A 24,464-nucleotide genomic window follows, 5' to 3' on the forward strand; every position below is an offset into this window, starting at 1 on the left:
TACTTCCGTCAGCAGCATTTCAGATGTACGGGCTTCATTAAAAAAGGCCGTCAGCCTTGCAGTGAAGAGCGTAAGAGTGTCATCTGCAACCTGGCATTTTTTTTCATCTTTTCAATTATTCACCCCTTGTGTTACCAGTGGGGTTTAGTCACCTGATGCTCCCGGACTGCTTTTTCCGTGATGAATTCCTGTTTTGACAGGTTTAAAATTTGAAAGTGCAACTCTTCAACAAAAAGCGGCAAATGAAATCAATAGCAAACGCAGCATATTGAAAAGACCACAGCTTAATTAAAAAAAAAAAAAAAGCACTCCAAATTCAGTAATTTTCATGTTCCAGAGAACAAGCGGTCAATTCGCAAGAAAGATTTCATTGTCACTGCCAGAGGGTTGTTTTAAAAGGGATGCGTAATGCCAGCGGCAGCCTCCCGTTGCCCAACGTCTTTCCTTGTTCCTGATGGACAATAAGGAAAAAAATTCTAAGCACAGCAAGCTTACAAAATCTGCATTTTTAATATATAACTGTACAACATCTGCATAAAATACATTAAAAAGAGTCTCACAGCTATACGTGTTCTGAAGCAGACTTAATGAACCTAATTTGATAAAAATAAGCAAAACAGATGTGGTTCTTTTCATCTTTTCTATCCCCTTGCCTTGCCAATTTTAAGAATTTATTAAAATAAATTTAATTTGGCTTAAATGAAGGTACCTCAACAATCTGGCAAACTGTTTCCCCCATTTCGGGGGGTGAGGTTCAAAACGCGTTTGGCCCAGTGTTTGCCTGCAGAAAAGACTGATTCTTCGCTACTTTTGAAAAATCTCTGACCTTTCTTCCCAGCCACAAAATGAGAAGCATGAACACTTATCACATAAACGGGTCTTTAAAAGATATCCAGAGAGTAGAAACCTCAAAACGATGCATAGTCACCTTGACTTCTTCCTCGATTCAAGGATTGCATGAAGAAAGCATTGTGGGAAATGAAAAGATATTTATGTAAATTATCTAAATACACCCAAAGAGGGGCTTATTCTGCCAGCGAGGATACAGGCGTTATCCTGGGGAGAAACAGTGAGACCTCTGACAGCTGCTGAATATTGAAATGAATTTTCCATCAGAAGGTGACACAAAAAATATCCAGATACTGGTCTTCTGTTGAGCATAGGAACATCATATTAGCCTCATTAGAGCTGCAAAATTAACTTGAAATCCTGCAGATACGACAGGTTCACCGCTCGCCCGTGGGATTTGGAACAAAACAGCAAACGGAGCGTAACACAATAGCAAACAGTCCAGGCACGCGCTGAGCATCTCCGTCCCACGGGCAGCGGTGGTTGACGAGCAGATTGCACGTTGACCTGCCCCGTCCTTCATCAGGGAGGCTGAATACTCTGTACAGGCTAATTTTTGGTGATGGAAAATGCTCTGTAACCGTGGAGCCCTGGCTTGCTCTGCTTCTCCCAAGAAAAGTTTGCAAGCATAAAAGTGAAGGTGAACTTTGGGTTAACCATAACCTGCCGTGGGCAATCGGGCTTCCGCGCTGCGCTTGCCTGCTGCTGCCCAGATTGCAGCCGCTGGGAAGAATTCACAGCTCTTCAGTGGCTTTGTCCCAGCTCTAAAGCAAGGCTGGACACTCTTCATATACAATTAAAAAAATGAAAAAAAAAAAAAAAAAAAAAATCTGTGCAACGCTATTTAAAATAAACTGCCTGAAGGTTCAAAGCAGCACCCAGAGGTGGGGAAGGGGAAAGCGATGAGCCTGAGCAGGGCAGGCTCGGGAGGGGCAGCTGGGAGGGAAGCAACAGCCAGAGATTGGGGAGAAAAACTGGAAAAAGCAAGCGCACGTTTTTCATTGCAGCTCTTGGTCAGGCACATGCAATGCTTGAGCACCTGCTGAGAGTGGATCTAGAGGTTGCTGGGATAGATCGAAGTGATCACCAACCTTTTTATCAAAATTAGCCTATGTCTAAGCAAGGGGGGAAAAAAAAAAAAATAATTTCTACCTAGCTGGTTTGCCCCAGGAGAGCCTCATGCTTTGCTTGCTTTTCCGGAGCAGCGCTCACACCACAACCCAGCACAGGGGAGCACCCTGGTGCCTCTGCTTTGTCTACAAGAAAGGCGGTAATCCAACAATGTGAAAGATAAGGGGGTTAATGAGTTTCTAAGTATGCAATTTATCTAATTACATCTTAAAAAAAAAAAAAAAAGAAAAAAAGAATGAAGAGCAGCACTGCAGTTCTTGATCTCGTCCTCAGAGTCGTGTGAGCCAGGGTTAAATTTTCTGAGAAAATTCACAGGAACGATGCGCATTTGAGCAGGTGTAAGGTTCGAGGAGAACACAAAGCAGACCTCTGCTGCTCCAGTGGCATGTCCAGAACCCCAAAGTGCTGTTTAAGAATCATCAGGAGAGGCCATAAGGTGAAATTGGTTTTATCTTTCATATAACAGTTCTTTTCTGTGAAAATTTGTGCATCCAAAATCTAGATGCAATAGCTTCATTCTTCTCTCATTTGAGGCTACTAAGAAAACGGGATGTTCCACCACGTTGGGTTAAACAGGGCAACACCTGGAGGCCAAATTCCTCAGTTTGGCTTTGCTTGAGAAGTGCCCTAGAAATGGTTTAAAACACAAACCATAAAAACGTTACTTTTGTTTGAAAAAATTTAATGCCAAGATGCTGAGGTCATCCTCCCACCTCACCCCCTTTGTAGCATTTTTCTTCTTCATAACGCATCCAAATTCCTACCGCAGGGATATGAAGATACTTCGACTCTTACCTTCAACCGATAAAATTACCGCTTACTTTCTGTACCGCCCTAGCGAAGTGACACGCTCCCAAGCTTCCTCACACGAAACCCCCTCGATGGAGCGACTGGAAGTGCCCGAAGCATTCAACACCCCCACGCCCAAGAGAGGATGGAAAGACATTTCTGACGGCTGGGCTGCGCTTACCCACCGCTCCCGTATCTTTATATGCCGTACGTAAATGGGGAGGGGGCTAGGGGTGCGCAAAGGGGTAAGCACAAAGACATTTTGGGTCAGTCACAAGCTTTCTAACTGCTTTATTAAATCCTTTGGTAAATTGGACCTAAATGGTGATTAATGTGACAATATAAATCAAGAAGCGCGTAGCTTCTTCTAGAGTTTGCGGACTGTAAGAGTTAGACTGGAGAGATCAGATTGTGACAAGTCATCATTAGATTTTCCTCAGGAGAATTTCAACAAAAATAATTTTTAAAAATGTCCTGCTCAAAGTGTTTGCCGTAGGGGGAAAAAAAAAAATGTCAACAGTTATGCAGAAAAACTCTTGTGTGAAAACAGAATTATTTATCATGCTTATCCTCCAGCAAACTAAAATTAGAAATGGTTGCTGGAACAGAGAAGTGTTTGGGTTTTTTTCCCCCCAGGTGAAAATACAGGAAAAGTGCCAAATTCATCCCTGGAATTATACCCAGGGCAAAGGCAGAGATAAATCGGGTCTGTCCTGGCCCCCCCTTTCGTGCAGGAGGTGGCGGAGGCAGCGACACTCATTACTCGGGAGGACTGGCAGCCCTCATCGGTGATGGAGCTGGAGCTTCTATTGCCAACGGAGGGACCGGAGAACTCCAGAACCAAACGCCGTTTTAGACAGCTCTATGAATATAGATGAACCACTGCAAAACAGACTGTGCAGGCGCAAAAAGCATTTAAAACCGCTGAAAGCAGAGGATAAAAGCACCGGGAGCAACCGCTGCCCCGCTGATGCCGATGCCATGGCACCGACGTTAGCAGGGTGGGTATTTTACACCCGATGCCCTGTCCCCCCAGTTCAACGTTGTTATCTGGGGAGATGCCACGGGTCCTTCGAGCGGTCATCTCCAAACACAGGTGCTTGGAAGAATATTGGAAGCAGAGCGAACGAGAACCCGCTTACACGACATTAAAAAACCCCAGTACCTTAACAATAAAAAGGACTTTTAGAAAGGCTTTACATTTCCGTAGTACAATAATACAGTCATTACTGAAAAAACTTCAAAAGTGGTTGCTTTCAGCTTCAGCAGATATCTGAATAAATAAATATGAGGCATTGGCTTTAGTTGTTTCTACAGAATTTGGTAGAGATTTATTTGTATATACCCAGTAAGTTTCTGAGCTGTTGGATATGGGGGTAGCTGTGGGTTCTGGGTAGGGGGGGGTGGTGGTTAAATTTTTATTTGGTTTGGGGTTAGTTTTTTGTTTGTTTGTAAGATAGTTGAGCATAATAATAAAACTGAGGAACCCGTCACTCAATTCAGAAGCAGAAATAAAGTTTAACATCCCTTTCTACAATTGTTTTAATAGGCTAAAAGTAACGTCCTCTCGTCTCTTTTATTCGGCAGCAGCTAGTGTTGGTGGAGTTGAAGATGACCAATTAAATGTTCAGTGCTATGTTCAGATAAGCTTGTTTCTTCTGAAAATGGTTCCGTTCATTTTAAGGTCTGTAGTAATCGCTACAATAACGTTATGATGCTTCTTGCTAACTGACACCGCATAACTCTGCCCCGGCAGGACCACGGTTGGGATTAGAGCTCGAGCATCTTACGGAGGGTTATCCAGTCCTCGCTTCGAGACTTGAAGGTTTGCATAATCCATCGCTTGGCAGCGGCTAATTATGCTCGCCCCTAAATGCTGGCACTGCTTCTACTGCTGAATTTTCATTTTCCATTTCCCATCATTTCCAAACAGAATTGCCTTCTGCACACTCAAAGCCCTTTTCTTTATACCGGTATCTTCTCATTTTACCTGAGCTTTTCCTTAAGGAAAATATTCGCATTTAAAGCAAGATAAAGTTAAATGAGTATTTCTTTAATGGAAATAATTGGGCCACTAAGCAGCAGTTTAGCGGCTTGTAAAAGGAATGAGCGGGAGAAAACAAATTGCACTATTTTAAGATCAGCGCTCTGTGCTGCATAATTAAGGCATAATTTAGTTTTATAATAAGGTCAAAGTCTTATCATGCTTCATGAAGGTTTTGAGAAATAGTTGGATGCCTCTACCAGTTTCCATTCTAGTCTAACTGGAAGCCAACCGTGTTTGTTTTGAAGACTTAATTTAAATAGTCATCACAATTAGCTGAACGCGAGTGAATCGGACATCCAGCTCTCCGCACTGACGCACTAAACCGCAGCCGAACCGCGAGCAGCTCCCCGTGCCGCACCGTGCGCCGCCTCCCCGATAACGACTGCTGAGGGCAGCCAGGAAAACTCATTTTATTACCGGGGGGGGCCCTGCCTCGGTTGCCACTTGTACGACAGCACAAAGAAGAGCATCGCCCACCTCTGCATAACGAGAATAATGAAACCACTGAGCGATTAGAGGTACAAATATTATTTAAATTAATAAGCACAAAATCATACGTGGTGTTGTTGGGCTTAGTGAATAATTTACATTTCAGTTTAGGAGCAAGAGGAAGCAGACCACTGTAAAAACTGTTTTCATCCCTGCGCAGATTAATTTTTTGATCTGTTTTATTTTGATCTGAATATATTTTGTTTGGAAAATAAACATTTGAGTTTAGACTTTAACTGTTCATACTGTCTATGCTTAGGAACTAACTGCTACTGCTTATCTGGCCAAAATTTGTCAATATGATGAGCCTTCTGAAATGCTATTTTTTATTCTTTAAATCAATCCAGTATTTGTTGAAACGAACAGAATAGCTTCAATTCTATTTTTGGTGAATTTATGTTTAATCCCATGACTAAACCAAAATTCTCTGGTCAACGGATCCAATTTTCCATGAGGAAATGTAATGCATTTAATGCTTGCCCAATATTAAAGCACAAAGCACAGTTGCTAAAGCTTTTCATCAAAGCACATTTTTTTTGGCCGACGTATTTTTGTAAAAAGACAACAGCCGCACTAAGGGCGACCCTCGCCCCTGTAAGAACAGCTACCGATGGGTTTGACCATCGTAAAGCTCTCAGAACCGCGCCAAGTGGAGCTGAGCAGCCTCTGCAACTGCAGCAAGACCTGTACCCACACCCCAAAGCCACCGCCGGCTGCAGGCGCGATGCACCCCGTTCACAAGCGTACCTTTACCTTTCCACACCCTCCTGTTCACGCTTGCTATGGCAGTGCTGGGGCGTTCCCACCCAGCTGCACAGCCAGTGCGTGAAAAATGTGGGTTTCTTTTTTGCTGTGGGTTTGTGGCGCGTGAAAATCAAGGACCAGGGGGCAGAAAGAAGAGCATCTCTCCACCTTTTGCAGACACAGACCGCCTGCCCTCCCAGCTATCACTTCTTCGTGGGGGCAGAAATGTGCCAAAATCCCATCTTCCCCCTCCACTCGCAGCTCCTGGCAGCCTGCAGGCTTTTTGGGGGATGAGCTTTTAATTTTGTTTCCATGGTGGATGCCGAGCTGAAACGATGCAGGATGACGTTAAGAGCCCCCAGGTTTTGGAGGCCGTGCAGTTGTGGAGCCCCGAGGGGGTTGGGGTGCGGGTGGCACCCACAGACAGTCTAACCCACCTCTCCCCCCATCCCTCTTCGTTATAACCCAATAACGGGGCAAGATGGAAAGCGATGTAGGCAGCTCCTACACCTGTCTATTATTCATTGCCTTATTAGATAGAGGGTTATACAACGCCGTAGCCTTGGGTAGCTTACAATACAATAATAAAATACAATAAACTCTGTAAAGTACTTTTCCTGTCTCACATCCCAAGGCACCGTACAAATAAGATTTAAGAGATAAGGTCCATCCGGTTTTATGAGGAAAAAGCGCAGTAAACCGCGACTAAAAAAGGAACCATGACACCAGCCATATGTTACTCTAAGTCTACATGGAGCAAGGACTGAGTTGTGGTTTAAAATGTATTTCAAGTCTTTTTTTTTTCCCCCCTGTCCCTTTTCCTTTAAATATATAATCCACGGAAAATTTAGGAACCTGCCATAACCAGCATGAGATTGCACGAACACATGGACAGTGCGAAGCATCTGCCCGCAGAAAAAACTGCTCAAATCTGGCGACGTTCCCAGGTATAAAAATAAATTCTTCAAAAATTGTCAGTCAAGTCTCAGAGGGCAGAGAGGGGTAGATAGGAAGATGGCTAAGATGCTAACTAGAAAAAATAGCTTTCTTGAACTGATCTCTATTAAAGAGAAAATGACACCTCAAGGGCAGCAGACGTGCAGCACCGTCTGTGGCCGGGCTTTTTTCAGAATTAACCTTAACCAGCTCTGAAATGTGCAACTTTGAACATCCTTGAGCAGACTCTCAGTGTTTTGACGCCACCATGCAGATCAGCAGGAAAAGCCAGGCAAATTAAGTTGTTAAGGCTTAAAAGTTCATACGTGGATTACGATGGGTTTCTTTTGCAGGAGACCAGACCAAAGACATAAAAAAAAAATCCCTCAGCCTCCAGCAGATCAGTCCTTTGTAAGAATGATTTTGTAGGAGCTGGCTGAGATGGGAAGGAGCGATCAGCACAGCCTGGGACACGATGAAAACGCAAAGCCTGGTGCTGCGGGCAGAGTCCCGGGGACTGTGCAGGGTATTCTGCACACAGCAGGGCAATTAGCCCGGTCTTAATTAAGAGCAATAGCAATACAAGCATCAGTCTTGCTGATCCATACCCGTCCGGGGATATTTAGTGCTCTGAGCAAAAGCCCGATGTGGAGTAAGAGACCGAGCCGGACCACCCCCAGACACCCCCCTAAATTCAGCACTGCCCCCCCGTCCGTACGCGGAGCCACACAGAGCTTCCCTGGAGAAAATCGCACCACGAGGGTCAACACACACAAACAATAGTATGAGAAGTTTAGGGCAGTAAGTGAGCGAAGGTTAGCACACGTAACTCCAGCACACGGAGCAGCTCATTATTCAGCAAACCCCCTAATTTAGGCTTCTTTCCCCGGCAATACCCACTTTTCGTGATATTTAATGGAAACAATTATCTTTGAGAAGTACACACCTCTTTCAAATGGGTCTAAAATTGGACTATGTGTCCAAATTAGAGGAATGAATTAGAATGAAGAGCTGATACAATAATTTCCTGCTGAAAATTAATCTTAAAAGAGTCGTTAATTTGCAAGACACAAAATACATAATACAAAATACAACTGGGCTAGGTTCACCGTTTCTCAAAAATGCTGCACTATAGTTTCCCACGTAGGTTAATTATTTTCAAGTTGAACTCAATGTCGTATTAGATTTTAATTAAACATGATGCAAAAATAAAGCACGTGTGAAAACGCTGCTCACCTGATGCCTCGAACACAAGGTGTTTCCATTTTCGCCGCAGCGCAGAATCTATCACCATCACCTCCGTGGGGCGGATTGCATGCCCTGTGTAGCCAGTTTACGTAATTAAAGGTGAAAGAGTTGGCAGTGTTTGTCTTTCAGAGAAAGGAGGAATCACCTTTCGGCGTGGAGCTGCACATCACATCTCCCGAACAGCAACAACTGAAAGCTTTTGCCATTTATCTCACTCCCCTTATGCCGCTCACTACAATTTTTTAATTATTATTTATTTATTTTATATACCTATGCCTTTACTGACATGACCACACCATAAATCAGGTTGCTAAAGTGATCCAGATCCAGAGTAATCATAAAAATAAGGAAGAGAATGACCGGTTCCAGGGACGGAACAAGATGCTCCCCTTCACTGTGCACCACCGTGCCCCGTGGTTACAAAGCTGTTGTAAACCGTGGGATGCAAAGTGATCAAACAGGGGTGAGGGGACAGCACTGATTTCCCAGAAACAGCCTCAGCCACGTTCACTGCCACAGAAGATAATGTGTGTCATGTTTATTCACACAACGTCACATTTAGGAGCGGGTTCAAAAGCAAATTTCAGAAGTCACAGCTCTAATGCAAGATGAATGACTTTGAGCACCGCGCTAACAAAACGTGCGCAGCCTCATGAAAGCTGCCCAGAGAGACTGCCGTCAGAAACGGGCACCAGCCTTCAGCCCACCAGTCTCTGACTGCCCCAGCACATCTCCTGGACGGGCTTTGTAACCGAGCGAGCGCAGCCTCGACTCTTGCTCGGATGTTCTCGTGAGCACGGAGGTACCAGCAGCTGGGACCCGGGCAGAGCACACTTCCAACGCTTCTCATTTCCCATCTCAAAGGACCCAGTTTCTGCCCTGAACCCCCAACCTCCAGCGAAGCAAACCCCGCAGCTGAGCCCCGTGCGTTTTGCGAGAGGTCTGCAGAGCACCGTGCGCTGCGTGCGGTCGCTCTGACTACCTGCGAGGAGACCTGTGCTCAGCATAAACGTATTTCTCCTTTCCGACTCGACAAAATCAGGCCGAAGCAGAGCTAACAGAAACCAGACTGGATTTGAAAAGAATCCTTTTTCCACAAACTCTAGGATAGGAGTCTGAAGTAGGAGTTACAAAATCAGCAGCAGAGTAGTAGGCTTTCATGGCACTCACAGGATTTGATTTATATTGCAGCTTTATCATGCGCATTGCTCAGAAATACGTGTAAGTATGACTTAGTGTTGCACTGCAAAACTGAGCAAGAAAAAAAAATCAAGCACATTATCAGAGCTGCAATACATGTTGGTATTGCACCACTGAGAGTAATTTAAAGATTGATATTTATTTCTGTCACTATATAAATTACATCTTGGGAACAAAAAAGCAAAATAGGAGAAATTGTAATAAACCAGCATTTTGTTCTGACTATTACCTTTAGAGGTGAAAAAAGAAAACATGGTTCTCTGGTTTTACTGTATTATAAATTGATTTTTTCTTTGCTAAAAAAAAAAAATAAAATCTCTGAAATCAGTAGATGCACCTAAGAGCTATTCCCCTCCAGCAGTGATTTTCCTTTTAACAGCATTCGCCAACATTACTGTCATGACTGGCTGCAGGAGCACAGCGTGGTAATGTCCCCAGTATTCAGTTTAAATGGCAAGGTTATCTTTGGTCTGTGCTCTTCAAGTTTAGCAAATCAACGATAAATACCAGACCAAGTAGTGTGCTGTTACCACGGGCTCCTTCTTGCACCTCTATGGAACGGTACTTTTCAGGGTTTTTGGAAATTAAGGGAAGTCAACCATCAGCCAATATATTTAAACCCAAACACAGGTCTGGACTGACCCTTCTGAGTCACCCTCAAAGCAAGAAGTCTCCATCCCAAGTCCCTCGCAGGGATATTTGCTTCCAGTCAAAGCTCTCCCAGCCCTTCCAAATCCCTTGGTGTCCCCTCAGCTGGGTTTTTCACAGCAGTTAGCTGACAGTAAGAACACAATGAAAAGTGTTTGCCCAAAGAGGTGTTAACAGACTCCCCAGGCAGCGGGGCCAGTGCAGAGGAAGTGTTTGCGGTGGGTGGATGTGATGGGGCAAGGGGGTCCCAGCATCCCCCCCCAGCTCCCTCTCCCCAGGCAGCTTTGTCAGCCTGGATCGGGGCTGGGGAGAGCTGACCAAGAGACATTTGGGTGCCGGTTCCTCCTTTCACTCGGGTTTTGTACATTTTCCCCGTTACCTGGCTCCAGAAGAAGTTAAGAGCATCCAGGGACTAGGAAGAACACTCCGCTTCCACAGCACGACTGCTGCGAAGGGCTCTGAGACAAGGTCGTTACAGGCAGACAGCGACACCAAACAGGACGACCACCTTCTTCAGCGCCATCGACCATTTCTGATGAATAAGGCATCACAAACGTTAGGCTCATCTTCTGTGAGAATACACTGAAAATGAGGTTCAGAGAGGACGAGTCTCAGAGACCAGCACTCACTTTCTTGTAAAACCACTTCTAATGACAAAATCATACATCCTTCGGACTTCCCCCCAGTTATCTCTCTTTCTGCGTTCCACATTTGTAACGCTTTTGGAGTTAGTTTTAGATAACCCCAATTCTCTGTTTTAAGAACTTCTGCCCCAGAAGTTCTGCTGCTTCTCAGCTTGGCAAACCCCAGCCTTGCTAACCGAGCTACCGAAGTCACAGCCACAGCGTTACGTCACTGCTGCCATCGACTACGGGCCGTTTCACAAAGCATAAATCAGAAAAACCTGTACAACTACAGCAGAGCTCAGGTGAAATACAGTGTCCCAGTTTTACACCTGAAGCAGTGTCACTCATCCGTACAAAGTCTCCCTGGAACTCCAGTTCACTTGCGCAAAGGCCACCTTAACGCCCACAAAATTAACATATTTTGGCTTATTAAGCAAATCAATTCATATTTTTCTAGTGCTAGGTCCAGAGGGCTTTTAACCTAGGAATGATGAAAACCTTGCTCGAGAACTTTGTTATGAGCCACTTGAGTTTAATTTAAATATTTCTTCTGGATACATAATGTTTTCAGTCATAAGAAACAGACACGTCAAATTTAATACATTTGGGGAGAGTTCAAAAGTTAGGAGAAAACAGGTCATAATAACTAGACATCTAGACCCTTTCATAGAAGCTGAGAGTCAAGGCAACAGGTTACCTCAAAAGTCACATTTTTGAGTAGACTAGAGCTCTCAAATTTGCATCTGTATTTTAATTTTGGCCACAAAATGGTGAAATAAATACAAGAAATCCAAAGTGAGAGGTATACACAGATTAAGACACATTGAAGTACTACGCTTTGACAAAAATGTTACCAACTATATAATTATTGATGTGTTCACCAAACCCGCCTTGCGTGGTTGGGACTTCACCATGGGATTTTGCTCAGGGGTTTGGTGGTGTTCAAGAGTTACGCTCTCTAAGAGCAGCAGCCACGTCCTGAAATAACTGATTTTATTATGTCATTAATTAACATGAGAAGATTAATATACTGTTACTACACACCTACAACAGGCAACAAGGCATCCTGAGAGCTGCCAGGCCACAAGTGTGAGATGACCAGGGGCTGGAGGGACCCAGGAAGAGCTGTGTGTGCATCCCACCCAGCAACACATTACTGCTCAACATCTCACAGATACCATCCAGCATGAACCATCCAACCCAGCTCATGCTTGGGAGCCTAATTTATGACTTCAAAGACACTCATTAGAAAGACTCATTACATTTACTCTTATTGACGTAACCTGACTTCTCCACATTCACATTTCCTCCAGATATAGACACATCAGTTGAAGCTTTTGTACTCAGCCCAGCTGACGGAGGAGAAAAGAGCTGTCGTGCTTGTAGATGCAGCACCTGGCAGTCGGCACTGTCTGAGCGGGGGAAAAACCCCCGGTTCTTCGGAACTACCCGGGTACACTGAGCCATCTGCAGAGCTGGGCTTTTAGGGAGAGCTGGCAGCTCACACAACAGAGACCATGAGAAGTCCCACGGGGCTGGCAGCGATGGGAAGCATTAATGGAGCATTTACAGCCTGGTTTACATCACAAATTGCCAACCCATTAGAAGCAGAGATGCAAGCCTACCAAAGCACGCTTCGTTTGGACCAAGGCTAAACACTACCGCGTCCTCTGACATGTTTCGTCTATCCTCTGCCACCTCAGAGTTTCCCAGCGTTTATTTCAGTTGCTGTCACTGCAAAGCGTCACGCTGGGCAGAGCTGAGCAATCCCTGGGCAATCTAAAAAGGGACGTCTTCTGCTCTAGAATGAGAGTTCTTAAAAAAATAAACAAAATATAAAGCAAAACAAAAATAAAAGTGTTCCAACTGATGCAACTCCGTAATGCGGCTCTAGCTCTTAAAATCTGTCTGCTAAAGCCACTCATACCAGCTGCTGCCAGGCTGACAAAGGGAGCAAGTGAGGAGCAGCCTGTTATACTGGCCACGTACACACATAGGTACGCGCACGCTCCGTTGGGTGAAACGGGCTGGCAGCTGGGGTCAACATCAGCGTCTTGGACACTCTCAAGCCAGTCCTTTTGCACAAGGACAGGAGTTGTAACGGGGCTAAAATACTTTTTCTAAGCCAGTTGTCGAGCCACATACAGCTACCGCTTCAGGCGGAAGCGCCTTGCGGCAAGGCACGGAGAAGGGAAAGTGCCGTAACCACGATGGCAGGAGCAGGAAGGCTTCCAGCCACCAAACGCAGGCCAGCAGAGCTGCGACACGTTTGCAGACAGCACAGGAGGCCATCGATTTACCCATAACCTCTTGGTGGAATGCTTAGAGACTAATACTAAAACTAGAGTTCAGAAGGCAGTTTTATTACAGCATAAAATAGGGGAGAGCCCTTTTTTTGTACATAACTTTTAGCTGGGTAAATCAGATTTTTAAAACCTGGATCGTTACTGTCAAGCGCATTCTCTGCACAAGATCACGGTCTGTCAGCCCTGTCATGCGTACAGCTATTAACTGTCTTCCTTTCCTTTTGAGCTTTCAAACTGTCTGCTTTGCGTTGTACCTTTCATCTTTAACCTTTGGAAAGATGGGCCCTGTATCTTCAGGCACGACGCAGAGCTGGTGTGTGGTCCCAAATGCCGGTGGACAAAAGCCGACAGAGCGCGCAGCACCCGCCCTGCCGGGAACTGATGAAGAGGTGTGGGACGAGGGTGGGGGACCCACGGCACTGCCAAAATTCCCCTTTATACCCCCCTCCCCCAGGCAATGGGGAAGACTCAAGCAGCCCCCAACAATCACTGCCTTCATCCAAACCCAAATATTTAGTGTTTCCAAGAGATAAAGGCTGCCTTTGTGCTCATGTCCAAGGGTCCCTATTTATAAAAGGCAGGAATTTACTCTGCAGTTCAGAGATTATAATTTTTCATGGGAAAAGCTACTTTCACTGTGTACACATAGCGTTTTCTCAGCACCACCACTCGTATTAAAACAGAATTAAAGCATCTGCTTGGCAACACAAGTGACCTATTAATCACAGGTGGTAACAGCCACTGTCAGCCAGGTAACAACAAGGGAACTCTAATTGTTACCCAAAACGAAGGGAGGAAAAGAAAATCCATATATTCTTCTATAATAGGCTCCTTTTCCTAAAGTGACATTTCTACAGTACCTCATTCTCAGTGTTTGTTTCATCCCGAGGTTCAAGGACCATTGCTCACCCTGGGTGACTGGGTTAAAGGAACAAACAGCCCCTTAAGCCAGCACGGGTGCCCTGATTCAGGCACCCCAGCCCTTCTCCCATGCCTCGCAATCTCCCAGCACCCATTAGGTGTGCACAAGGCTTGCTTGGCGCAGAGACTTAAATCCGTTATTTTGCAGCAAATCAAAATTAGACAAGGTGTAAGAGTACGTGGGCATTTTTTCCTCCTGATGTGAAATAGCTTATAACACATTCAACCCATTCCTCGGTCAAAAATCCAGCTCCTTATGGCACTTGAGCACCCACCTCTTAGATGGTCCAAACACACCTTCTAACTGCAAGGAAGCTCTGAAAGGTCATGGCAGTTTTCAAAGCTACTTTAAACAATTCAGTTAATTAACATCTATTAAGTATCCAACATCGCGTTAGCAAACAGGAGCTGCTCTCTCCACATGCAAGTCTGACGCGCGCACCCGTGCGCATCCCTTGGTTGCTCATCACAGTGACAATGTTTGCTGGGGAAGCAAAAGCCACAGAAAAGGCGCGGAGTAAAGAAATCCCTCACTGCAGCTCACTGGGACTCGTTAGGACACTTTGCGTAAGGCTTTACTTTTATTTATGGTGAGCAATACATTAGTCTTTAAATGGCCTTTTCGCTCTGAAATCAAGGGTGATGCTCATAAAGTAAAAATATTGCCGGGTACAAGAAAGCAGTGGTGAAACCTTGCCCAAGCTCGGCAAACGCGGCTGCGTGAACTAACCCGCCATCCATCGACGCTCTGTCGTGTCGCACACAACCAGTTAAGAGGGCGTCGGGGTCATAGTGACTACCTGGGTACACAACAAGGTGGCAAAAGCAGCGAAACATTTCCAGCTTCACCTCGGTCTCAGTGTTGCCATGGACAGGAGCCCCCGGTGCCCCTCTCCTGGGGAGCAAAGCTGGCAGAGGGGACCCAGCTCGGCGCCCGGGAGGCATCGCTGCTGGGAAGAGCGGCCTGGAGAGCAGAGATTAAACGGCAGAGACTGGTTTATAAATACGGCGCAGGCTTTAGCAGCTGCTCCAGGCAGGGCTGTGCTGGCGGGCTGGGAGCTGTGGGACCAGAGAGGACGCCCGAGGGGCGATGCCAGGGCCGACTGACTTTTTAGTAGATGATGGAGGGGAAAAGAAAGGGAGAGAGCGCTATTGACTCATTTTCACGGTTTAATTAAAACAAGAATTGTTTGGAGCCCAAGTCATTTTGTGCATGTAATTAAGCTCTTTGGTCTTACCTTGCAAATGAGCAATCATTACTGCAATTCCAGATTTCAGTCGGAAGAGTTGCCAGCTAGGTTGTTCCTGCGCTGCAGCTCAACGAACAGAAGGGCTGGCTTTGTACAATGGGAGCCCTTGCAGAAATCTGACCTACAGAACATAAAGATGATGAAAGTTATTTAAAAAATTGAATGATTTTTATCTGATAGGACCATATCTTCATTGCCAAGATTACGTTGAAAAAGGGCTTCCAGTCATTTTAATAATGGCATTTTTTACAGTCTATTCTTTGTAGTACCAGAAGTATTTCAAATAGTTACAAAATTGCCCTCTATCATTTTAATGAAGGCCAAGAGCTTTTTGCAAAGCCAATGCAGCAGCAAGACGCTAGGTGCTATATAAAAGAAGCTGCAATAGTAGAAAATTACTAATTATATTGTGTCAGTGCCTAAGGACTCAGATCCAAAAGGTGTGCTCCAGTGTGCTAGGAGCTGTACAAGTACATCGAAGCAAACTTACTGTGAGGAAGCTATAATTGAAAATAAAAACATTTCTTGGGGTGAATCACATTGGGGTTTAGTTAGAAGTACAGAGCAACTGTGAGATCAACTTTTTGGTGTCGCGAGATACCGCCTATTTAACAGCTTCGGGGTTTTTATAGGTTTTGTAGAAAGTCTAAATGGGAGGGGAAAGGGGAGTGACGTGGGAACATGTGCCGCCCAGCTTTTCCAAGGATAAGAAAATACCCAGGAGCACACGTACACAGTACACGTTGGAAAGAGAGATGCCCCGGGAATCGCCACCATCAGCGGGGCAGGCGCAGCGGCAGGGGGGCGAAGGGGGCCCGGGCGCAGCAGGACCCCGAGGTGGGAAAGGAGCCCGAGCTCCCGCAGCATGAGCAGTGCAGCCTTCAGACAGCGACTGAACGGAGACGGCAGGAAGACATGCCGAAGCTCGGCTTTGGTAAGAGTCACATTTGCCGACGGCACAGCCTAAAACCAGGAGCGGTCCCTGCAGTGGGTGATGTACCCGGTTTCCATCGTTGCCAGGACAAGCCTGGAGCCCAGCAATTTGCCGTAGGCCAGCGCACACAACAGGTAACCTGGAAATAACTCCTTTAATTACTGAAAACTTTTAACTCTTACAGCAAGCAGCAGTTTGCGTACCAACCTGCCATGGGATTTTATGGAAGCCACTCCTGTGAAGTTTCCCACTTACTGCAAGCGTAGCATTAAAGAAAGTGATGATCGATCCTGACTTGTTTTTACCACATGAGTAATTTTTCATCACGCACAGGGGCCCTACGCAGGTGTGATGTGAAGAGGGAGGGAGGGCATCTCATCTTTGTGGTTAGCAAAGAGCCCTGCAGCCTCCTCCCCCTTGCCTGGAAGCAGCCTCTCGTTCTTCGCTGGAGCACTGCGTGGTCTTCAGACGCAAGCGTACAGAGAGCTGGATGGGGTGAGCATAAAAACGCAAATCAGCATGCTCAGACGGGGCTGCGCTCATTTGGCTATTTTTAGTTTCACAGAGCACTTTAAATCCCCGCTGGGTTCAGCATAACACACCAGCGGTCTTCTGAACTGGCTCAGTCATCGCATGTTATCAACAACTGCCGATGGCCCCACGGGACCCCGGCCAGCCCTCTGCGGCACAGGCAGCAGCGGGACCCACCGAGTCACTTTTAGGTCCTCCCTCACCCAACCGGCTGGTCCTTCCCCAGCCTCGCATATTTAACAGCAAATTCGTCCTCAACTGATCGTCACCGTGCCTTCTCCCGATGGCATCACACCAACGGGTCATCATCCCTGAAGCCATTTATCGACACGGCGTGGGGCTGGCACGTGGCTTGCCCGGGGCTGGGGGATGCTCTGTGCGATGGACACTGCCGTGCAGAGCATCCCTGAGTGCCACCATCCCAGCACGGGGACCGTGGCCCCGTACTCGCCACCCAGCCCCGCGGCAGTTGCAACCACCTGAAAAGGAGGAGCAGGAGCACGGGGGGGTCAGTTTGGTCTCATTTTCCTCTGAAGATCTTAGTCACGTTTGATAATTTTGTTCGTGGCTTGAGATATCACTTCTCCGTGCAGCAGAGGCCAGGGGGAAACTTTTGCTATTATCAGAAATTATTAAAAAAAATAATCTGCTTAACCTGTATTATTCCAGTCTATTAACATGTATCCCTAAGGAGAAAAGAAGGAAATAATGCAAAAGTCCATGCCTTGAAGTCCTTTCCTACAAGGACACTTGGACGTAGGAAAGCTTGTTGTGTTGGCAAGGCACTCGTAAGAGAATATTTCAAGTTAATATTAACAGAACAGAAAACCCTGCTTTAAAGGCAGACCGGGACAGGGTCTGCTCCCTCCTTGTCAATGACAAGTCAAGTCAACACTACTGTTTCTTCATCCCTCGCTGTTTCTTGAGATTCTTGGGTAATTTGAACCATTAAAGAATTTCAGACAAATTCCTGATGCCTTGAGAGAGTCTTCTCTTTCCTCGGTGCCTCCCCTCTGCCCCTTAATGTCCCCAGACACCTGGGAATAAAATCACAGGATTAGGACCAGAAACTTAGAGGAAAATGATTCTGTTTGAGAGTTTCTGATCATTAATGCCCAATTAGCCATCAGGAAGGACTGAGGAAACCTGCCCCAGCTGTTGTCCTTGCCCCTGCACAGTCAGAGCTGAGGACGGTAACACTCATCTCACACCAGAGCAGCCTTGGCACGTCCAAATCACGTTTTAAAGGGGGCAGAGGCAGAACAAGACTCTCTGGATTAAAGTAGGATTTTGGCAGTGTTCAGCCAAAGCAAGAGAAGATTGCAGTGATTTACAGCTGTGAAAATTAGTAGATGAGTTTGGAGCAAACTCCTGAGCTGCTGAGGTGGGTTTCGCTGTTCATCCCAACCGAGATGCTCAGAGAAGTCTGGCTGAGGCACCGCACAGGGTACACGAAGCACCAAGCCAAAACAAAAAGAACAAAACAACCCCAAATCAAGGGACTAGCATTTCAAATCACTGTATAAGCAAACCTGGCCTATAAAAGAAGAGCTACACAAAACCTGATCCAAGTTCTACATCTTCATCAAGTGCCTGATTTATTCATTATCCAGAAAGGGTGGAGGCAAGGGCTTCATAACGACAGCACTAGTCATCTGCTCTTTTTTTTTTTTTTTACTTCCTTTTCCTCCCCACATTCTGCAAACGCATCTGCTGAACCCACAGCTGCATGCGTTGCCCTCCACAGAAATGCCAATATCAAGCAATTAGCGAGCGCTGATGCTGCTGCGATTCGTTATAATTCAACGTTAAAGGAGGAAAAAAGCAAAACAACGAAGGCACGCAAGGAAAACAGCAAACGGAAGCCTTAAATATATCGCGTGTTTTAAAAGCGCCTGCCTGCTGGTCCTTCCCGAACCTTTCTGCTCCTCTGTGCCCGCGATGGAGCCGCAGAGGAGCGGAGGGTTTAGCACTGGTAAACGGGCGACTCGAGAGGATGGGGGTTGCTGTGCAGGGACACGATCTGACTGCATCCGCGCTCGCCGGCAGAAGGCATCGATCGACGTTCATACGCAATCGATGATGCTGGTTAATGACTTTGGGGTCCTTTGCAAGGGGGAATTTCATTAATGGTTGGTACGTTACAACTCCAAACAGCGCGGCCCTAAGATGAAGTGCAAAGCCGACAGACCCAGGCAGCAGCCGCACCTTGGATAGCCTTCACCACAAAGAAAGCCTTTCCCTTGCCAGGAACCCACATTTTGGGTTCACCACCCACATTTTGGGGCCTGCAGTGACTGCCCCTCCCATGGGTTTTTGTTGCAAGCGATGTGGGGGGTCACACTGTACCCCAGATGTGTCCCTTTGGGTGCCCAACAGACAGGGACTGCTGGGACGCCCACTCCACCGATGAGACACGTACGAGGGACCGAGATGTGACACTGCCCTTTGGTTAGCACTTGTAGGGACACCAAAAAATGACGTTATTTTGCAGCAGACCTGCGTAACAACTCCACCAAAAGACATATTTAATGTACATAAACATCACAAAACGCCTGCTCTTTTGAAATGCGCTTTGCAAAACAAAGAACCTAGACTGAAAAAAAAAAAATAGGAAAGGAAATCCTCTCTCCTCTCCAAAGCTGCAGATGAACCATCAGAGCTCTGAAGGGCCAGCTCCAGGGCGAGCTTACCGCTCCTGGCTTCTACTCCTCACCCACCTCCCCTCCTGCAAGCGTGGCTCGAGAGAAACAGCGAGAAACACGATGTGCAGATGACACGAAGTCAATATAATCCGCCAGTATGGAAGGGGAAAGACAAGGGAAATCAGCTGTCACAAAAAGCTTGCAAAAAAGTGTCAAAGAAAATCGGTGGGTTGGAGAGGAAGGAAAGAGGCTTCGGATTAGGAAACGCTTTCTGTGCTGAGCTTCCGGGGAAGCAAACCCCCGCGTGCTACAGATGAGCTGAATTTATCACCGCTGCCCTGAAAATCGTAACACATTCCCAAATACAAACATTAACCTTATGCCGAATGGGACCCATCAACGCAGAATCGCACCCAGAGAGGACACCGAGGCCACGGAAGCGGAGGAGCCCCAGGCAGTGGTTGTTACGGCACCCAGGAGGAGCAGCACGAGCACCCGCGGTTCAGGTACCGGAGGCGGCGGCGGGGAGGGCTCGGGTGCGCAGAGGGACCGCGTGCCACCGAAGGGACAGACCCTCCAGGCAGCGGGGCTTGCTGCTCCCCACGGGAAAAGCCAACTTGCCGCCGCGGCGCGCAGAGGAACGGCTTGGGACTGCGTTACTTCTACTCAGCGAGTTCAATACCAGCACTTCTCCTCCTCTCTTGTTATGCGTTTTGTCCCACCTGCGTTGCTTTTCAGTTTCAAGGACAGCAGTGCCTGTGTAGCACAGCAGAAACTATCGTATCGTTTTATAATCACCCACTCAAAAACTGTAATTTATCCAATTAATGTTCTAATTTCAGTCAAACGGACATTTTATTTAGAGAAGTGAAGATTCATAAACCTACCAGTATACCCTGCCATTTCATTTAGAGCAGCTAGAAATTATCATTTCCCATATTTTCATTTCAGAGACCACGTTGCAATTTATGTCTTGAAATATATTTATTCAGAACTCTCTTATAATGAAATTCCTGTTTGACAAGTTGTCCATCAAAAAAATGGTTTCAGCTGCCGCGATGTCGCGAGTGCCACAGCAACCAAGAGATCCTGACCTGTACGTGTTTGTTTCTCAGTCTTGTCAACTAGCAGCCGGCTCATTCGATGCTCTGCAAAAAGGTCTTCTCAGGAAGGCAAATATTTTTCTAGATTGCTTGGAAGAAAAGTTCTTTTTAATCAAGGTATAGCATTAAAATTCTGCCTCACTCCTTCCCATCACTGCTCAGTTTTTATTTTATTCTCTAAGAATTAGTTGAGATCTAGGCAATGTCAAAATAAACAGCTAAACTGAACGCGCAGTGATGCATCCCTGGGTAATTTGTTCTGTGAGGGGAAGGAAAAAAACCCTTTTACACTGGAGCCAAGCACACTGATCATAAGTTTTCTTAACCCAGATTGAGGAAAGACTGAGTGGGATGAGATAAAAATGACCCACCAGAGTTTTATTTACCAGAACAACATCTGGCAGCCCTTAAGAAATACTGACCAACTATGAGCTGAAAAACAAAGGGCATAAAATCTTCAAGGGACTTAGCTTTAAGTTTAAAAAGTAAAAATAAGGCTTAAGTCAAAAAAATCTCACCTGGATAGGGAAGTGCGTCTCCCCAGTCAGTTAATTAGAGGTGGCTATAGGTGAGTTACTGATACGACAGTCTGGGGTTCTTAAGTGTGGAGCTCTGAGAGCTGGGGCTCGCCCTCACGTTTTTTATTGTTTAGGTGACAGAAAGGGGAAAAGAAAAAAAAATATATATGCACACACACATCCCTGAAGCATTCAGATAAGCCATCAATATCAAAAGCTAAATTTTTAAGGCTTAAAAGGCAGCTATGTTTTCCTCTTTACCAATCTGGGAGTTTTCAGTGTAAATTTAGTTAGTTCCCAGAGGTTTGAGTAGGATGATTAGACAGAAAACTCCCTCGAAGCTGGTGACAATCTCTGCACTGCCTCAAGAAAATACGAGAGCAGATCTATGTAAAAGTCACCGTCTTGAAAGGTTTCCATTTCTGCATACAGACTGCCTTATTCTCCGTTTCTATCGAGTCTGAAAAGAACGGCTAGGAAGACTGATGGTGGGGTTAGCTTTACAGACGGGACATTTCTTTCAGTAAGCAACAAACAGCTTCACGCGTGGCTCCAAGATTGTCAATTAAGTTGAAGACATTATTAAAGAATTCGCAAAATTGAAAAGTCATTGCCTGTGCGAAGCTGGCGCAAAGCGAGATCGCCGTATCTCAGGTCTCATCAGAGAGATGAGCAGCAGCAGCGGGAGATCACTCAAAATGCTCATTTCTAATCAGTTCCGTAAGACTCATTTGCAGGGGAAATTTTCCATTTTAGTAACCGTACAAAATGTCACATCTTTCAAGAGAGCCTTATCAGACTAAAACCAACAAATAAAATGCCAAATTCTGACACTGTAAAAGTTCATTGCAATGAAAGCTGTATCTCATTACCTCTGAAAGTAACTCTATACCCAGACCTTTAATTATAATCAGCTACAGACCCAAGCGAAGGAACACAGTCGATGGATAAGCTGTCGTGGGAATACGCAGATGTGGTCCCAAAACTCGATATCCAGGTCTGGAGCGCAGATGTCCCAAAGCTAAAGAGGTTTTTTAGAGTTGTCTCATCCTACCAGGTTTAAGTTGTTTAGGCTCAATCTCACCTGCAGAGGCAGGACAACCAGTTTAAGGAGGTTTTGTGAAAGATATAGGGTATAAAAGCAGCATTTGGGAAAAGGTCGTATTGGCAACTGGTTGGTTTCCCCAGTAAGGGCGTGGAGAAATAAGGGCAAAATAAACCACGACCAACTGACCCAGCCCAAGGGCAGCAGAGAAGAGTAGTTACAGAAGTTAAGGAGTCCCGGTCCTGCCAAAAGGAAGGTCAAGGAGCCCCGACCTGCCCAGCCTGCTCAATCACACCCGTCCTTCCTGCCCGTGGTACTTTATTACCCTAATTCAATTAGACCAGCAGATTTTTTTAATCTGGAGCCTGAAAGGATGTGGAAATAAATGAATAAATATAACCAAACCACAAATAAATATTGTGAACAACATCAGTAGTCCAAAATAAAAACTTTCTAAAAACAACAGCTGGAGAGTCTGAAATTCTTCCTAACGAGTAGTTATCAAACACTGGGGAAAATGAGAATTCTGTAGTTTGGTGAATTGTATCCTCTAACCTTTGATAAGACCGTTCTGCTTTTATTTCTCAATACAAAACCAAACCTGCAACAGCAGAACATTGTCTTGAAATGAGCCATTGCCATTATGTCATTAGAGTTGTTCAACAAAGCCATTTATCTCTTGAAACGTATAACGAGGAAACTTTGCATTTTGGATGGAAATAGAGAGCTTAGCTACCTGATTACACACCACAAAAACCTGCCCTCGCCGCGACCGGCGGAAACTTCACTCCCAGCTTCAGCAGAGCCATGGCAACAGAATCCATCACAGTTTATGGAGGCTGAGAGGGTCATTTGCAAAAGGAAAAAGCCTGAAGAAAATTTTATTTTATTGGCATTTGTTATGCCTATCCAAGGAAACCTTTATGCTAAAGGCTGAAGTCCTGTTGTCTACAGTTTCCCACAAGTTTACAGAGGATTGATGGGCTCACAGTATTTACATAAAGAAAAAAGCCACTCTACCATTGCGTATAAAATTTCACTGAGGACTCATCTTTGCTGATCTTTCTCTTATCCACCAAGGCAACAACCCAATTAAATGTCTTTATTCCCTGTGCAGTGGAGCCGATCCCATGTTTCCCAACAAATCTCAAGTGTAGAAGAATAAATTCCTCAGCCCATGTTTTTATCGTTATAAAAGAGGCCAACAAGGCTGTCCTGTACAGCTGCATGTCTTGCCAAACCCCTCTGCCCATTGCTCCTAGTCTATTAGCTTCTGTTAAATCAGCAATCTGTTGGTCTCTGTTCTTTTTCCAAAAAAAAAAAAAAAATCAAGAAGAGAAAGAAAGAGAAACATGAATCACAAATCACAATAGAGTGTACTTAAATCCACTCTCCCCCGCCCCACCAAGCTAGTTTGTGCAGATGCTGATGCGATGCCTTTTGGTGATGAGTTCAGCCAGTCACCCCGAGCGCTAGCGTTGCGGCAGCCACCTAAACATGGGGCATGCCGTTGGCGTCACCCGAGCTGCTTCTGTCTTGTTTAGAAGCAGTAAGTGGTTTAACATGCATTTGAAAACATAAGTTAGATGAGATTGGAAAACAGAGACCTAGCAGCAAAGTATCAGCTCACTGTAATATGCCCAGAAGCCTTCAAGACCTATGATAAATTGAAAAAACTCTATAATAAATTGAAGGCATCATCCTGTCGCTGGTGGGAGTTCCGCGGGGTCAGGCTGAACGCGTGGCGCAGCACCGATGGTCAGACCACAGAGCCAACATCTCCTCGGCATCCACGTGCAGCACAGCCTGAGCCCCGGGATTTCTGAGGCAGTCACGCGAGCCACTTCTTTTTACCCCAGTCCTACCTCCGGGAACACACTGAAGGCAGCAGGGTTTTTTATCGCTTCGGCATGGATACGTAATGCCGGATTAGTCTTCTTTCTTGGTGCGCACGGAAAACCAACGTTGTTTCTCTCATGCTTCCTTGAGTAGCTGAACATTTTCCGATTTTTATTACAATTATGCTTCACTGGAATTAGAATTAGGTAGAGCCTCACGCGCCTTTCAAGCGGGTTGTTGGAGGCTGGTGTTCCTTTTAGAGCTCTGTTTTGTTCATTGTACATAAAAGAAAGTTTCTCAGACCATTTTCTCTCATTTAAAGCCTCATCTCAGCTTGAGTATGTGTCCCCTCCCAGGCCTCAGTCAGATCTTTATGCCAGTTAGGTTAATTAATAGCACCACGTTTAATACATTCTTAATTATGACTAAAGCCATAACAGGTCTGTACATTTTGGGAGGGAATCGTGTCACTATATTTAACTGTTACGTACACCCCGGTCCGGCCGCGCATCACGCGGCTCTGCCCACATGCCGTAGAAACAGCCGTCACCGCGTCGTAGCTGCGGACGTCACGCCAATACGCGTTTTGTTCTTCCTCTGCTACAGGGAGCTGCTTCTCTCTTAGCTCCCTGTAACGCTACTATCGTTACGAGACGTCACAGAGA

The 24,464-nt window shown here is 45.8% G+C and overlaps 1 long non-coding RNA gene across 3 annotated transcripts in view; it reads right to left on the reverse strand.

Annotated features, from left to right (window-relative positions):
* The window catches only part of LOC129207774 (uncharacterized), a 77,489-nt gene that overhangs the window by 35,400 nt on the left and 17,625 nt on the right, over window positions 1-24,464 (reverse strand). For all 3 annotated transcript variants that reach the window (XR_008577539.1, XR_008577537.1, XR_008577538.1), the window contains exon 2: window positions 15,173-15,305. This is a non-coding gene — a long non-coding RNA (uncharacterized LOC129207774). The remainder of the gene's footprint in view (window positions 1-15,172; window positions 15,306-24,464) is intronic.

The sequence above is a fragment of the Grus americana genome, chromosome 6 (genome assembly GCF_028858705.1).
Source record: "Grus americana isolate bGruAme1 chromosome 6, bGruAme1.mat, whole genome shotgun sequence".
Lineage (NCBI taxonomy): Eukaryota > Metazoa > Chordata > Aves > Gruiformes > Gruidae > Grus > Grus americana.